Source organism: Neophocaena asiaeorientalis, unplaced genomic scaffold (assembly GCF_003031525.2).
Source record: "Neophocaena asiaeorientalis asiaeorientalis breed wild unplaced genomic scaffold, Neophocaena_asiaeorientalis_V1.1 scaffold230, whole genome shotgun sequence".
Taxonomy (NCBI): domain Eukaryota; kingdom Metazoa; phylum Chordata; class Mammalia; order Artiodactyla; family Phocoenidae; genus Neophocaena; species Neophocaena asiaeorientalis.
This window is the reverse complement of record NW_020175186.1, coordinates 3,304,456-3,322,364: the sequence shown is the minus strand read 5'-3', so window position 1 is coordinate 3,322,364 and position 17,909 is coordinate 3,304,456. Positions and strand designations below refer to the sequence as shown.

At 35.2% G+C, this 17,909-nt stretch overlaps 1 protein-coding gene across 3 annotated transcripts in view; it reads right to left on the bottom strand.

Moving 5' to 3' along the window:
* The window catches only part of NELL1 (neural EGFL like 1), an 844,123-nt gene that overhangs the window by 5,524 nt on the left and 820,690 nt on the right, over nt 1-17,909 (bottom strand). The gene's annotated exons all lie outside the window — the stretch shown is intronic.

Here is a 17,909-nt window from a genome sequence, read left to right as displayed (position 1 = left end):
TTAGTCTAGAGCAACCATATTCAAAAGTCATCAAGCCTGTGCTTAAAGCTCTCCGGTCTTGAAGAATTCACCACCGTGGAAGGTATTCTAATTACGCAACTCTGTACCTTTCTGAATGTTAAAAATTGTACTTTTTCTTGCCCATCTTCATTGATCCTTGTTTACACCCTTGGTATTCATAGAACTCCCCATCCCTTCTATCACATTTTTACTCTTCGTTCTAAGAAGAGAGCTCTTACGTCTACTCTGAATCATCTCATCTCTAGATTAAACATCTCTAATTTTTTGACCACTCCCCATAGTTTTGAATCTTCTCACTGTTATTGTGGCCACTTTCTTTTTTAAATTTTTAATTGTTTTTATTTTTAAATATTTTATTTTTAAAAATTGTTATTGAAATATACTTGATTTACAAACTTGTGTTATTTTTAGCTGTACAGCTAAGTGATTGTTATACATACATGTAGATATATATTTTCTTTTTCACATTTTCTTCCATTATAGGTTATTACAAGATATTGAGTATAGTTCCCTGTGCTATACAATAGGTCCTTGTTGGTTATCTATTTTATATATAGTAATGTTTATATTTGAATCCCTAACTCCTACTTCATCCCCCCATTTCCCCTTTTGTAACCATAAATTGGTTTTCTATGTCTGTGGGTCTATTTCTATTTTGTAAATAAGTTCATTTAATCATTTTTTAGATTTCATACATAAGTGATATCATATAATATCTTTCTCTGTCTCACTTCACTTCGTATGATAACCTCTAGGTCCATCTGTGTTGCTGCAAATGGCATTATCTCATTCGTTTTTTATGGCTGAGTAATATCGCATTGTATATATGTACCACATCTTTATTCCTCCATTGATGGACATTTAGGTTGCTTCCATGTCTTGGCTATTGTAAATAGTGCTGCGATGAATATTGGGGTGCATGTATCTTTTTGAAGTATGGTTTTCTTCAGATATATGCCCAGGAGTGGGATTGCTGGATCGTATGGTAGTTCCATTTTTAGTTTTGTAAGGAACCTTCATAGTGTTCTCCATGGTGGTTGTACCAAGTTACATTCCCACCAATAGTGTAGGAGGGTTCCCCTTTCTCCACACACTCTCTAGCATTTATTGTTTGTTGACTTTTTGATGATGGCCATTCTGACCAGTGTGTGGTGATACCTCATTGTGGATTTGATTTGCATTTCTCTGATAATTAGTGATGTTGAGCATCTTTTCATGGCTTTTTGGCCATCTGTATGACTTCTTTGGAGAAATGTCCATTTAGATTTTTTGTCCATTTTTTGATTGGGCTGTTGTTTGTTTGTTTGTTTTTCACATAGAGCTGCATGAGCTGTTTGTATATTTTGGAGATAAATCCCTTGTCAGTCACCTTGTTTGCAAATAATTTCTCCTATTCTGTAGGTTGTCTTTTCGTCTTGTTTATGGTTTCCTTTGCTGTGCAAAAGCTTTTAAGTTTAACTAGGTTCCATTTGTTTATTTTTGTTTTTATTTTCATTACTCTAGGAGGTAGATCCTAAAAGATATTGTTGCAATTTATGTCACAGAGTGTTCTGCCTATGTTTTCCTCTAAGACTTTTAGAGTGTCCAGCTTTATACTTAGGTCTTTAATCCATTTTGAGTTTATTTTTGTGAAAGGTATGAGAGAATGTTCTAATTTCATTCTTTTACATGTAGCTGTCCAGTTTTCCCAGCACCACTTATTGAAGAGACTGTCTTTTCTCCATTGTATATTCTTACCCCCTTTATTGTTAGAGTGTCCAGCTTTATACTTAGGTCTTTAATCCATTTTGAGTTTATTTTTGTGAAAGGTATGAGAGAATGTTCTAATTTCATTCTTTTACATGTAGCTGTCCAGTTTTCCCAGCACCACTTATTGAAGAGACTGTCTTTTCTCCATTGTATATTCTTACCCTCTTTATTGCAGATTAACTGACCATAGGTGCATGGGTTTATTTCTGGGCTTCCTATACTGTTTCATTAATCTATATTTCTCTTTTTGTGCCACTACCATACTGTTTACTGTAGCTTTGTAGTATAGTCTGAAGTCAGGGAGCCTGATTTCCTCCAGCTCTGTTTTTCATATGATTGCTTTGGCTATTCAGGGTCTTTTTGTGTTTTCATACAAATTTTAAAAGTTTTTGTTCTAGTTCTGTGAAAAATGCCATTGGTAACTTTATAGGGATTGCATTGAATCTCTAGATCACCTTGGGTAGTATAGTCATTTTCACAATATTGATTCTTCCAATCCAAGAACATGGTATATCTTTTCATCTGTTTGTATCACTTTCTATTTCTTTCATCAGCATCTTATAGTTTTCAGAGTACAAGTTTTTGCCTCCTTAGGTCAGTTTATTCCTAGGTAGTTAATAATTTTAGATGCAGTGGTAAATGGAATCGTTTCTTTAATTTGTCTTTCTGAATTTCTGTTGTTAGTGTATAGAAATACAAGAGATTTCTGTGTATTAATTTTCTATTCTGCAACTTTACCAAATTCATTGATGAGCTCTAGTAGTTTATGGTAGTGTCTTTAGAATTTTCTATGTATAGTATGATGTCATCTGCAAACAATGACAGTTTTACATCTTTTCCATTATGGATTTTTCTCTTTCTTTTTCATCTCTAATTGCATGGCTAGGACTTCCAAAACTATATTGAATAAAAGTGGTGAGAGTGGACATCCTTTTCTTGTTCCTGATATTAGAGGAAATGCTTTCTGCTTTTCACCATTGAGAATGATGTCAGCTGTGGGTTTGTCATATATGGCCTTTATTATGTTGAGGAAAGTTCCCTCTATGACCACTTTCTGGGGAGATGTTTTTTTTTTTTATCATAAATAGTATAAAATTTTGTCAAAAGCGTTTTCTGCATCTATTGAGATGATCATATGGTTTTTTTCTTCAGTTTGTTGATGTGGTGTATCATACTGATTGATTTGTAGATATTGACGAATCCTTGCATCCCTGGGACAAATACCACTTGATCATAGTGTATGACCCTTTTAATGTATTGCTGGATTCGGCTGGCTAGTACTTTGTTGAGTATTTTTGCATTTATGTTCATCAGTGATATTGACCTGTAATTTTCCTTTTTGTGGTATCTTTGTCTGGTTTTGGTATCAGAGTGATAGTGGCCTCATAGAATGAGCTTGGGGGTATTCCTTCCTCTGCAAATTTATGGTAGAGTTTCAGAAGGACAGGTGTTAATTCTTGCCTAAATGTTTGATAGAATTTGTCTGTGAATACATCTGGTCCTGGACTTTTGTTTGTTGGGAATTCTTTAATCACAGTTTCAAGTTCAGTGCTTGTGGTTGGTCTGTTCATATTTTCTATCTCTTCCCGCTTCACACTTGGGAGATTGTACCTTTCTAAGAATTTGTCCATTTCTTCCAGGTTGTCCATTTATTGGCATATAGTTGCTTGTGGAATCTCTTATGATCATTTGTATTTCTGTGATGTCAGTTTTAACTTCTCCTTTTTCATTTCTAATTCTATTGATTTGAGCCCTTTCCCTCTTTTTCTTTATGAGTCTTGCTAAAGGTTTATCAATTTTATCTTTTCCAAGAGCCAGCTTTTAGTTTCATTGATCTTTTCCAATGTTTTCTTCACCTCTATTTCATTAATTTCTGCTCTGATCTTATGATTTCTTTGCTTCTACTAACTTTCACTCTCGTTTGTTCTTCTTTCTGTACTTGCTTTAGGTGTAAGGTTAGGTTGTTTGAGATTTTTCTTGTTTCCTGAGGTAAGATGGTGTTGCTATAAACTTCCCTCTTAGATCTGTTTTTGCTGCATCCTATAGGTTTTGGATCGTCGTGTTTTCATTGTCATTTTTCTCTAGGTATTTTTTGATTTCCTCTTTGATTTCTTCAGTGATCCATTGGTTGCTTCGTAACGTACTTTTTAGCCTCCGTGTGTTTGTGCTTTTTACAGTATTTTTCCTGTATTTGATTTCTAATCTCATAGCATCGTGGTCAGAAAAGATGCTTGATATAATGTCAAATTTCTTAAATTTTACCGAGGCTTAATTTGTGGCCCAAGATATGATCTATCCTGGAGAACATTCCATGTGCACTTGAGAGGAAATTGTATCCTGCTGCTTTCAGATGGAATGTTCTGTAAATTAAGTCCACCTGTTCTAATGTGTCATTTAAGGCCTGTGTTCCCTTATTGATTTTCTGTCTGGATGACCTGTCCATTGATGCAAGTGGGATGTTAAAGTCCCTCACTATTATTGTTACTGTCAATTATCCATTTATGTCTGTAAACATTTGCCTTATATATATTGAGGTGCTCTTATGTTGGGTGCACATATATTCACAATTGTTTTATCTTCTTCTTGGATTGATCCCTTGGTCATTATGTAGTATCCTTCTTTGTCTCTTGTAACAGTCCTTATTTTATAGTCTATTTTGTCTGATATGAGTATTGCTACTCCAGCTTTCTTTTGATTTCCATTTGCATGGAATACCTTTTTCCATCCCTTCATTTACTGCCACCTTCTTCGACACTTTTGAGTATTTCCAATAATTGTTGTCATCATCTACCATCAATTTAACATTTATTTCATGTCACATTGTGCCAACTCTTTTATATGCATTGTCACATTTAATACTGATTATTCAGTGGAATAGAAAATTTTATCTCCATTTCTCAAATGAGGTAGCTGAATTAGACAGCTGAATATAATTCCTCAGTAATGGTCTGACCAACACAAAATGAAGTGAGACTCATGGTCACCTTGTTTTAAGTACTGTACTTTTATAAATGCAGCCTGATTTCAATATTTACTTCCTTACTTACTTTGGTTATGTCATAGTGTTGACCTCTGTGAGGTTAATGAAGACTAAAACCTCATTAAGCCCTATTGTGTCTTGTGTGGTTAGTTGTTTGGAAGTGTAAAACTTGGTGTTTATCCATATTGTATTTCATCTTGTTAGATCCATTTCATTTCCCTCGCCTGTCACAATGTTTTCTAAATGCTGTGTCTGTCATTCATCTTAGTTTGTCCTCCTTCAGTTTAGTGACATCTGCAAGCTTGATGGGCCTGCCCTTAGGGTCTTCATCTACTTCATGGACAACAATGTTGAATAGGACAGGGCTTGCTGAGATATGTTTACTGCCAGCTAAAGTGGAAATCTTTAAATGCTTTACATTCTTTATGGAGACATGCTGGCTACATATGTAATGAAGTAACAGGTTAAAAAATGCTTTACCTCAAATGGTGTGCATCAGCTCTATTACTAGGAGAAATGACAAGAAATCAGTGTTCAAAATATTAGGGGATGAAAGATTATATGTATATACATGCATACACATACATACATATGCATATATACATATATGTATACAAACACATGTATGTTTGCACATATTTATAGAGAGAGCAAGCAAGAGACTCTAGTTAAGCAGATGAACTGTGTCAGGGAATTCAGCTAGTCTGGACAAAGGAGTGTCCAGGTCCTAGGAATTTTTCAACAATAGACCTTCAGCTTATAGCTCATATACCATGATTTTAACTCACTAATATATTTGGTTTAAATAACCATACCCCAAATGACTCCCCTATGGATTTAACAGAAGCTAAGAAAAATGATAGCTATGACATGAAAACATTTGGTCAGCTCAGCTGACCACAATATTACTCTCCCCAAGTATAGAAGGACCAGGTCTTAGGAACCCACATGGCTATTCGTGAACAACATAAAACACAGGGATAGATTCTTCTGGAAGCAGGTACTGTTCAACAGGCAATGACACCCAATCAGAATGTCAAGTTTCTCTGTGTGTGCTGTTCAAAAGAATGAATAAGAATGAGTGAATAGCCTCCAGTGTTAGTTCAAAGTAATTTCACATCTCATCAATTATGTGAGAATGCCAAATAGGGCCCTCTTAGACTTTAACAGGCTTCAGAACAATAGCTATGTTCACACTGGCTTTTGAATTACAGGTTAACTGTCAAGAAAATTATTTTCCACTTTTACTGGGAAATAATTGTCATACATCATTGTATAAGTTTAAGGAGTTGCAGCAGAGTGGTGTTTGACTTGCATATATTGTGAAAGGATTACCATAATTGCTTCAGCTAACATCCATTTCCTTATATAGATAAGAAAAAAAAAGTAAAAACAAAAAGAGGTGAAAAAGTTCTCCTTTGATGTTAAGTATTAGGATTTACTCTCTTAATAACTTGCCTATATATTAGACAGCAGCGTTAGCTCTAGTTGTCATGCTGTACATTACATCCCTAGCACGCACTTGTCTTACAGAAGTTTGTACCTTTTGACCACCTTCTTTCAATCCCCCACCCACCCTCTACTTCTACCAGTCTTATCTCTTATTCTCTGTTTTTGCTTGTTTGTGTGTTTGTTGGGCTTTTTTGATCCCACCTGTAACTGAAATCATACAGTAGTTGTCTTTCTCTGATTTATTTTACTTACCATAATGCCATTAAGGTCCATCCATGTTGTTGCAAATGGTAGGATTTCCTCATTTTTTTCTGGCTGAATAATATTGTGCTGTAAATATATACCACGACTTCTTCATCCACTCATCCATGTATGAACACTTAGGTTGTTTCTGTGTCTTAGCTATTGTAAATAATGCTGCTATGAACATGTGGGTGCAAATATCATTTTGGGTTAGTGTTTTCATTTCCTTTGGAAATATTCCCAGTAGTAAAACTGCTGGATCATAGGGTAATTTTATTAAGATTTTTTTAGGATCCTCCATACTGTTTTCCACAGTGGTCATACGAATTTTCAATCCCACTAACGGTGCACAAGGGTTCCCTTTCCTCCACATTCAAGCCAGTATTTGTTATCTCGTCTGTTTGATGATGGCCATTTGAACAGGCATGAGGTGATACCTCTTTGTGGTTTTAATGTGCATTTTCTTAATGACTAGTGATGCTGAGCATCTTTTGATGTACCTGTTGGCTTTTCATATCTTCTTCTGAGAAATGTCTATGCAGGTCCTTAATGCATATTTAGTTGTGTTACTTGTTTTTATGCTATTGAGTTGTATGAGTTCTTTATATATCTTAACCTCTTGTCAGATAGATGGTTTGCATTTTTTTCCCCATTCCATAGGTTGGATTTTCATTTTGAGGATGGTTTCTTAAGCTGTCCAGAAGTTTTTAGCTTGATGTAGTCCAAACTGTTTATTTTAAAAATTTTGTTGCTTGTGCTTTAGGTGTCATATAAAAAAATCATTACCATGACAAGGAGCTTTATTCCTATTTTTTCTTCTAAGTGTTTCATGGTTTAAGTTCTTACATTTAAATCTTAATCCATTTTGAATTTTTGTGAATGGTGTAAAATAGTGGTGCAGTTTTATTTTTATATATGAATATTCAATTATCCCTGTAGCATTTATTGAAGAGATGTTTTTTCTCCTCCATTGAGTATTCTTGGCTCCATTGTCAAGTATTAGTTGACCATATGTGCTTGGTTTTATTTCTGAGCTCTTGATCCTGTTCCAGTGGTTCATTTGTCTGTTTTTATGCTTGTGTAATACTCTTTTGATGATGATAGCTTAATAGTATAGCTTGAAATGAAAGTGTGATGCCAACTGCTTTGCTCTTCTTTCTCAGTATTTCTTTGTTATTTGGATCTTCTGAGGTTCCATATAAATTTTAGGAGTATTTTTTCCACTTCTGTAAAAACTGCCATTGAAATCTTGATAGGGATTGCATTAAATCTACAGATGTCTTTTGGTAGTATTGACATTTTAAAAATATTAATTCTTCCATTTCATGAATATGGGATATGTTTCCATTTATTATTATCTTCTTTAATTTCTTTCATCAGTGTCTTATAGATTTCAGAGTAGAGATCTTTCACCTCCTTAGGTAAATTTATTCCTAAGTATTTTATTGTTTTTGATGCTATTGTAAATGGGATCAATTTCTTTCTTTTTCAGAAAATTCATTGTTAGTATATAGAAACATGACTGATTTTTGTATGTTAGTTTTGTATCTTGCAAATTTACTGAATTTTTTTATTAGATCTCATAGATTTTGGTTGAGTCTTAGGATTTTCTCTATACAAAATCATGTCATCTGCAAATAGAGACAATTGTACTTCTCCCTTTCCAGTCTGATACCTATTATTGCTTTTTTACCCTGACTTCTCTAGCTAGGACTTCTAGCACCATGTTGATAGGAAGGGTGAGAGTGAGCACCCTTGTCTTGTTGCTGATCTTAGAGGAAAAGCTTGCAACATTTTAATATCGAGTATGATGTTAGCTGGAGGCTTATGTCATATATGGCCTTTATTATGTTCCTTCCATGCCTAATTTGCTAAGAGTTTTTATTATGAAGAAGAGATGTTGAATTTTGTCAGATGTTTTTCTGCTTCTATTGAGATGTTCATATGGGTCTTTAATTATTTTAACATGATGTATCACATTGATTGATTTGCCTATGTTGAACGATCCTGGTATCCAAGGGATAATCCCACGTGGTTATGGTGAATGATTCCTTTAATGTGCTGCCAAATTTGGTTTGCTAGTATTTTGAGAATTTTTGCATATATACACATCAGGGATATTGGCCTATAGTTTTCTTTCTACTAGGGTCCTGTCCTGGTTTTGTTAAAAGGAAAATGCTGGCCTTGTAAAAAGATTTAGGGAATGTTCCCTCTTCTTCAGTTTTTTTGGGGAAGAGTTTGAGAAGGATGGGTGTTAATTATTCTTTCCTTATTTCATTCCTTCCTTCATTCTTTATTTTAATTGAATCACAGTTGATTTACATTTTATTAATCTCAGGTGTACAATAGATTCAATATTTTTACAGATTATACTCTTCAATATTTTTATAGATTATACTCCATGAAAGACATTATAAAATACTGGCTATATTCCCTTTGTTGTACAATATATCCTTGTATCTTATTTATTTTACAAATAGTAGCTTTTAACTCTTAATCCCTTACCTCTATCTTGCCCTTCCCATCATCTTGCCCCTCCCCTCTTCCTACTGGTAACCACTGGTTTGTTGTCTATATCTGAGTCTTTTTGTTGTTGTTATATTCATTCATTTGCTTTATTTTTTAGATTCCACATGTGTTATAACATACCATCTTTCTCTGACTTATTGCACTAAGCATAATGCCCTCTAGGTCCATCCATGTTGATACATTGCGGTGCATGTATCTTTTCAAATTAGTGTTTTCATTTTCTTTAGATATATACCCAGGAGTGGAATTGCTGGTCATATGGTAGTTATATTTTTAGTTTTTTTCAGGCCCCTCCACACAGTTTTCCACAGTGGCTGCACCAATTTACATTCCCACCAACAGAACTAGGTTTTCCCTTTCCTCCACATCCTCACAAACATGTTATTTGTGGTCTATTTGATGATAGCCATTCTGACAGGTGTGAGGTAATATCTCCTTGTGGTTTTGATTTGCACTTCTCTGATTAGAGACATTGAGTATCTTTTCATGTGCCTGTTGACCATCTGTACATCTTCTTTGAAAACATGTCTATTCAGGTCCTCTGATGTTTTTTAGTTAGGTTGTTTGTTTTTCTGATATTAAGTTGTATGAGCAGTTTATATATTTTGGATATTAACCCATCATCAGGTATATAATTTGCAAGTATACCTCCCATTCTGTAGACAGTCTTTTCTTTTTGTTGATGGTTTTCTTTGCTGTACAAAAGATTTTAAGTTTAATTAGGTACCATTTGTTTCTTGGGGTTTTTTGTTGTTGTTTGGTTTTTTTTGCTTTTGTTTCCTTTTCCTGAGTTGAGGGATGCAAAAAAATATTGCTACACTTTATGTCAAAGAGTTTTCTGCCTATGTTTTCCTCTAGGAGTTATGTGGTTTCAGGTCTTACATTTAGATCTTTAATCTATTTTTTAATTTTTCTATATGGTGTAAAGAAATGTTCATTATTTTCATGTAGCTGTCCAGTCTTCTCAGCACCACTTCTTGAAGAGACTGTTTTCTCTCTATTGTATATTCTTCCCTCTTTTGTTGTAGGTTAATTGATCATAAGTGTGTGAATTTATTTCTGGGCTCTCTATTCTGGTCCATTGATCTAGATGTCTGTTTTTGTGCCAGTACTATACTCCTTTGAATACCGTAGCTTCACAGTATAGTCTATAGCCAGGGAGCACGATACCTCCAATTCTGTTCTGTTTTCTCAAAGTTCTGTTCTTTTTTCTCAAGAGTGCCTTGACTATTCAGGGTATTTTGTGGTTCCAAATCAATGTTAGGATTATATGTCATGGAGTATTTTTATAGAGATTGCATTAAAGCTGTAGACTGCTTTGAGTAATATGGACATCTTAACAGTATTAACACATTACTGCCTGGGAGGTTTTTGCAGAAACTAACACCTGTGGCTGGCAGTTTGTGATATAAGTGAATATTGAAACACCTCAAAATCAAACAACATTTGAGCAAATACCAAAAACTTTTTTTTGCACTTACTGTATTTATTTGAAACTTTGTACACGTCTTACTAAACCATGCTAATATTTTGTTAGAGTGCTATAGGCAGTATATAGCAGGTACCTCTCTGCAGGGGAACAGAGCATCTATTGCAAATATACCATGTTTCACTGCGCTTTCCCCTGGATAAAGCAGAGTCTACACTTTCTGGTAGCATTTTTTTTTTTTTTTAGTCCTGTGTATATTATTTCCTCTAGAATATGTTCTTTTATTTTACCTGATCGTTGACAAGGTGGATCTTTGTGGGGGGCTCTTTTATAAACTCCACAAGAAGGACCAGGTGCAGGGCTACCACTACATTCACCAGAATGGTCTGTTACCCATACTCTAGGTACTGCTAACAAAAATTGTTTGTAAGTCATTTTATTCTGTGCATTAAGGCTACAATAAATTTTAAATGCATTGAATAAGCTGCAATTATTCAGAAACCCACTTTATATTACCATTTTTGAGTTTTCTGGAGGATATTGAAGTTTGCCAGATATTGATCGGATCAATCAACTCCTTTCATGTATTTATTATACTCTAATATACAAGTGGACTTAGTTATGTGATAGCCAGTCCTCCTGTCTTCCTTTCCTGTAGATGTTGTGGAGGTGTCATGAATAGTTGTCACTATGCAGACTAGCCTCTTGTCTTTCCATATAAGAAGATCTTCTCCCATCTGTAAGAATGTCATTTCTCCTCACTGTACATTTTCAGATTTCTCCTTTAATTGGTTTGGTAGACCCTGATTCTCTCTTATAGTCCCACAAACTCTGGTTTTGTTTTTCAACAATATTTCAGATGTGAACACACTGTTGTAATAATTGTCTTGGTAAATATGGTGCCATGAACCCAGATAAGGTTGTAGGACTGATAATACTGTTTCTTTCCTTCACCTGTATGAATTTCAAGGTTGCATATGTATCCAGTTTCACTTTCACTAACCATCCTGACCAAAATTCCATATTTTGTAAGTCTTCCGGGATTACAGGTTTTGAATCTGAGTTGTCCTCTCCACTTTAGCATTGCCTCCTCAAGTGATGGCTCTTGTTTGGGTATATAGATCAACTGAAATTTTGGTAGAAAATAATCCAAAAGAGGTTTAACTTTTGAAATCTTGTCTGCAGGAAGTAGAGTTTCTGAGTTATCATTAAAGTGAAGAAATGTCATTATTTGTTCAAACCTTCTTCTCATCATAATCTTTGAAGAAATGTCATTATTTGTTCAAACCTTCTTCTCATCATAATCTTTGGTAAGATAGGTGTTTCAGTAAGGATCAGTAGACCAATATTCTTTCCAGTGTGATTTTCTTATCTGTCCCATCAAACTTATTAATCTAAGAAACCTCTTCATGTCACTATTGGTTACATCAGTCCATTTTAAAGCCTTATCATACTTTTTATATGATTTTTCATTCTGTTGGTGATACAAGTTTGTTTGAGAAGCTACCAACTGGAAAAAGTTGTTACCGAAAATTAATTCTGTTATTTCACTAACACTTTGTGGGTAATTACATTCAATAGTTACACCTGACATACCTGTAAAGTCTTCTAATTTTCATGAAATGTTGTCTTCAATCCACTCTAGAAGCAAAGGAGCATTCTCCAGAACCGTGAGTTTCATTTTCACTTTCTGTATCAGAATCAGTCACTGAGGTTTTTTCATCTTTTTGTTGGTCTAATATGCACACTGTCTGAATCAGAACTATATTCTGAAGAACTGTCATCTTCGGTGACACTAGTATTTATGTCACTCAGATAATCAGAGAAAGTATCTGCATAAAATTTACCGAAAAATTCTTCTTCAAAGTTTCGTGATGTGTCATTTTTGAAAATTTTATGGTAATAAAGTGGCGTTTATAATATACACAAGGTAGGTTGGAACAAAAACCTAATGGAGAAAAATATGAATGATAATGACAACCGTAAGTTGTATAATGAACCCTTGGTCAATTTTAAGCTCTAACAACTTTGCATGGTGATGTGAATTGTATCACCCTCTAAAAAACTTATTGACAAGTCTCTGGTCAATAAATTGTTAATTCTTTCAATCCAAGAACAAGAGATATCTTTCCATTTTTCTGTTTCATCTTCAATTCCTTTATCAATGTCTCATAGTTTTCAGAGTATTGGTCTTTCACTTCTTGGTTAAGTTTATTTTTAGACTTGGTTTAGTTTATTCTTTTTGATGTGACTTTAAACAGGATTGCTTTCTTGATCTATTAATTCATTCTTAGTGTATACAAAGCAACAGATTTCTGTATGTTAATTTTGTATCCTGCACATATACTGAATTCATTTACTTAAATAATTTTTTTGGCTGAGACTTTAGGATTTTTTAATGTAGTATCACTTCATCTGCAGATAGTGGCAGTTTTACTTCTTCTTCCCTTCCAATTTGAATGTCTTTTATTTCATTTCCTTATCTGATTGCTGTGTCTAGGACTTCCATTACTGTGTTAAATAGAAATGGTGAATGTGGGCATCCTTATCTTGTTTCTGATTTCAGAGGAAAAGCTTTAAACTCTTCACCATTGAGTATGATGTTAACTGTGGGTTTGTCATAAATGGTCCTTATTTTTGTAAGCTATGTTTCCTGTTTACCAACATGGATGAGAGCTTTTATCATGAATGGCTGTTGAATTTTGTCCAATGCTTTTTATGTGTCTACTGAGATGATCATTTGATAAAAAGATTTTTTGTCATTTCTTTTGTTAATGAAGTGTATCACATTCATTTTGCAAATAATGGACCATTGTTGCATCCCTGAAATAAACCCCACTTGATCATGGTGTGGATCCTTTTTATATATTGTTAAATTTGGTTTGCTAATATATTGTGGAATTTTTGCATCTATATTTATCAGAGATATTGGTCTGTAATTTTCTTTTTTTGTAGTGTCTGTATGGTTTTGGTATCAGGGTAACGCTGACCTGTAGAAAGAATTTGTGAATGTTCCCTCCTCTTCGAGTTTTGAAATAGTTTGAGAAAGATAGGTATTATCTCTTTATATTTCTGGAAGAATTCCCCTGTGAAGCCATCCAGTCCTGGACTTCTGTTTGCTGGAAGGTTTTTTATTATTATTATTAATTGAATTTCACTACTAGTACTCATTCTATGCAGAGTGCCTATTTCTTTGTGATCCAGTCTTGGCAGGTTGTATGTTTCAGAAATTTTTCCATTTCTTCTGGGTATTCAGATTTGATGGCATATAACTGCTCATAGTATTTGCTTATGATTTTTTTGTATCTCTGTAATATTCGTTGTTAATTTCTCCTCATTCATTTCTTATTTTGTTTACTTGGGTCCTATCGTTTTTCTTGATGAGTCTGGCTAAAGAATTTTCAATTTTATCTTTTAAAAATCCAGCTGTTTGTTTAATCTTTTCTATTTTCTTCTGGTCTCTATTTCCTCTCTGATATTATTTCATCTTTTCTGCTGACTTTGGGATTTATGTGTTCTTCTAATTCCTTTAGGTGGTACGTTAGGTTGTTTGAGACTTATTTCTTGAGGTAGGCCTGTATTGCTATAAACTTCCCTCTTAGAACTCCTTTTGTTGGATTTCATAGATTTTGAAAAGTTGTGTTTCCATTTGTCTCCAGGTATTTTCTGATCTCCCCTTTGGGTTCTTCATTGACCCTTTTTCTTTTTTAGTAGCATGTTTATTAGTCTCCATATGTTTGTGTTTTTCCCATTTTTTTCTTCCTATAATTGATTTCCAGTTTTATACCATTGTGGTCAGAAAAAATGCTTGATGTAATTTCTATCCTGTTACATTTGTTGAGACCAGGTTTTTGGCTTAGCATGTAGATCACATGGTAGAGTATCCTAAGTTGCAAGGCTTTCTCTTTCAGCACTCTAAGTATATCATGCCACTCCCTTCTGGCCTACAAAGTTTCTACAGAAAAATCAGCTAATGGCCTTCAGAATTTTCTCTTTATCTTTAAAATTTGCAATTTTAATTCGGATTTGTCTCTTTGAGTTCATATTGTTTAGGACTCTCTGTGCTTCCTGTACCTGGGTATCCGTTTCCTTCTTCAGGATTGGGAAGTTTTCAGCCATAAGTTCATCAGATACATTTCTGACCCATTTCTCTCTCCTCTTTCTGAGACCCTTATAATGCAAATGTTAGCAGGCTTAATGTTGTCTCTGAGGGTCCCTTAAAATGTCCTCATATTTTAAAATGTGTTTTTCTTTTTGCTCTTCTAATGGGGAGATTTCCATTATTCTATCTTCCAGATAACTTGTGAGTTCTCTATTGCCTAGTCTGCTGGTAATTCCTTCTAGTGTGCTTTTATTTCAGTTATTCTTCAACTCTGATGGGTTCTTTTTTATATTTTCTAGTTCCTTGTTAAAATTTTCACTGTGTTCATTTATTTTTTTCAAAGTTCAGTTAGCATTCTTACTACTGATTCTTTGAAATCTTTAACTGGTAAATTATTTGTTTTTTACAATAATGTTTTTCACATTATTTATTTTTTCTTGTTCTTTCTCATTTTGTCTTCTCATTTTGCTTAACCTTCTGTCTCTATTGAAGGTAGGTGAAACAGTTACCTATCCCAGTCTTGAAAGTGTCCTTCTATTGGAGCATTCCTATTAAGTCTGCATTTGTGAAGTGGCTTTGGTGGGAAAGCTGGATCTGAGGTGAATACAGGTCACATCTTCCCCCAGGGTGTGTTGGCAGCTATCACCTTGGTGGGAGATGGGGCAGGAATTGGAATGTCTAGAGCCAGAGCTAGGTGTGAGCTGGAGCTTCTCCCATGCTCAGTGGTTGTCACCCTCTTACAGGGACGAGGTTGGGTCCCAAGGTGCTGTAGCAGAAGCCTTGAGAGTCAGGTCTGAGGTGAGTCTGTTCCAAGTGTGTGCCCTCCCCTCTCCCAGCAATAGCACCTTGGCCCCAGAGGGGAACAGTGTGGAGAAAGAAGGGCTGGAGCAGGTATCTGGTGCAGCCCAAGGTATGTGCTGTGATGGTCCAGGCGCCCCAGTCAGAATTTCACACAGCTCCCAATCCACAGCTTCCAAAAGCACCAGCAATGGCCACACTTGCTCCATGCAGATGAAGTGCTAAGTTCGAGCCAAGTGCCCACCCTCCTTGGCAACAACAGCCTTTGCCATAGTGGGGAGCTTATCCAGGGCTATAGGGGCCTGCTTGGGTGCTCAGTGTGTTGAGGCAGTAGTGGGAAGCTGGCCAGAGCCCCATGAAGTTTCAATCTGCTTCCTTCCTTCCTGGGAGTAATCTTCATGAGTTGAATTTTGGGTTCTAAGTCCCACTGGTGTTCAAACCAGCTAAGGGGACTTGTCTTCCCAGTTTTAGACCCCAGGGCAGGCTGCCCCATATGTGGTTCAAACCCCTTACTCACCAGGGATGCTCTCTGAACCCATGGTAGCTCCCTCCTCTTCTCTGTCCCCTCTTAGGGGCACAGGTCCTGTCCTGATGGCTTCTCTTCCCTTCCGGATTCCATGTGGCTCTTTTACAGCCTTGGTTGTAGAAAAGTCTTTCTGCCAGTCTCGTTTGTTTTCAGTGAGAATTGCTCCATGTACATATGTATTTTGGATGTGTTAATCGGGGGAGGTCAGATCCTCATCCTTCCGCACCTTGATCTCCTCCTCAAAAGTTCACCAGTGAAGCCTTCTTTGTTGTGAGATTTTTTTCATTACTGATTCAGTCTCCTTACTAGTAATCTGTTTAATCAGTCTTGAATCAGTGTTAGTAAGTTATGTTTTTAAAAATCTTTCCATTTCTTCTAAGTTTTCCAGTTTGCTGAAGTAAAGGTGTTCAAAGTAGCCTCTTATGATCCTTTGAATTTCTGTGGTATCAGTTGTAATGTTTCCTTTTCCATTTATACTTTTGTTGATTGGAGTCCTTTCTCCTTTTTCCCTTGCAATGAACTGACTCTTAATTTGGTTTATATTTTCTGTTGTTTTTCTGTTTCTATTTCTGCTCTGATCTTTATTAACTGTCAAGAAAATAATTTTCAATAATAAACATGTCACAGGTGGCCTTATTTAATTCAATGAGAATGTCATTATAAAACATCAGCTCACAGAGCACAACCACACTGGAATTGAAATTTGCCAAGAGAATGGAGCCCACTAATGGCGAGTAATACTACTTGCCATAGATTTGTGGGTTTATTCCTAGAGCTTGACCTCTATCCTAGCTTGGGTGGTCAGGACAATGCCAACTTAAATGACAAAGATGTATTTTCACACCCTTTTGTCATAGAACCTAAATGCTTTTATGCAATTTTATAATGAAATTTCAGCTATAAGCAGTAAGTATCGTAATATTTAAATTGCTACTGAATTTTAAACACCAGGGACATATACTTTCCTGGCATAGTCTTACTGTATCATAAAAATTATACTTTATACTGTAAATTACACATTCTATTACTGAATAGTCAATACATTGAAACTTTACTCCTTATAGCATAATATCACTATTCCTTTTTTCCCCATAGTTTCAAATTTCTTAAGGAAGTAGACTTAGGTAGGATTACTTATATAAATTGAATAACATATAAATTGAATAATAACATAAAACAGGTTTGGCAAGCTGATGCCCACAGTCCAAATTCAGCTGGTCACCTGATTCTCAACAGTAAAGTTGAGTATGTGAGACAGATCTTACAGTGTGCAACAACACCTATCTTGCCCTTTAAAGAAGTTATTTGATCCCAAATATGAAGTATAAAATTAGTAGTGGTACTCTAGACCCATTTGTTTTACCTTCTCACATACAAATTTACTGGGAAGTAATATTCAATCTTTTCACAAAATAATAAATTTTGCCTTCAGGTTATACCCCACAAACGATTATTTTTTTTTAGTCTACTCTAATTTGCACCTGGTGTAGAAACTTTTTAGCAGTCACTTAATCCAACTGACTCATTTTAATCAAGAGGAATTTGGTCCAGAGAGGGGAAATGACTTTTCCACATGGCAAATTAATTAATAATAAAACAGGAACTAGACCCCAATCTGGAGTTTTATAAGAATCACTTTCTACTATACTGCTTCCTTGTATTATGAAGAGACTGGGAGGTAGGATAAAAGGATTTCACACACACTCAGAACAGAAGGATTCTTGGGGCAATGGTTCTCAAAGTGGAGTCGTCTAACCATTAGCGTTAGACTCTTCTGGAAACTAAAGGCATACCTTGTTTCACTGCATTTTGCTTTATTGTGCTTCACAGACTACATTTCTTACAAATTGAAGGTTTGTGGCAACTGTGTAGAACAGGTCTATTGGTGACATTTTTCCAATGTCATTTGCTCACTTTGTCACATTTTAGTAATTCTCACAAATCAAACTTTTTCATTATCACTGTTTGGTATGGTGATCTGTGATCAGTGATTTTTTTGTTGTAATTTTTATATTTATTTTTGGCTGCATTGAGTCTTTGTTGCTGCGTGTGGGCTTTCCCTAGTTGTGGCAAGTGGGGG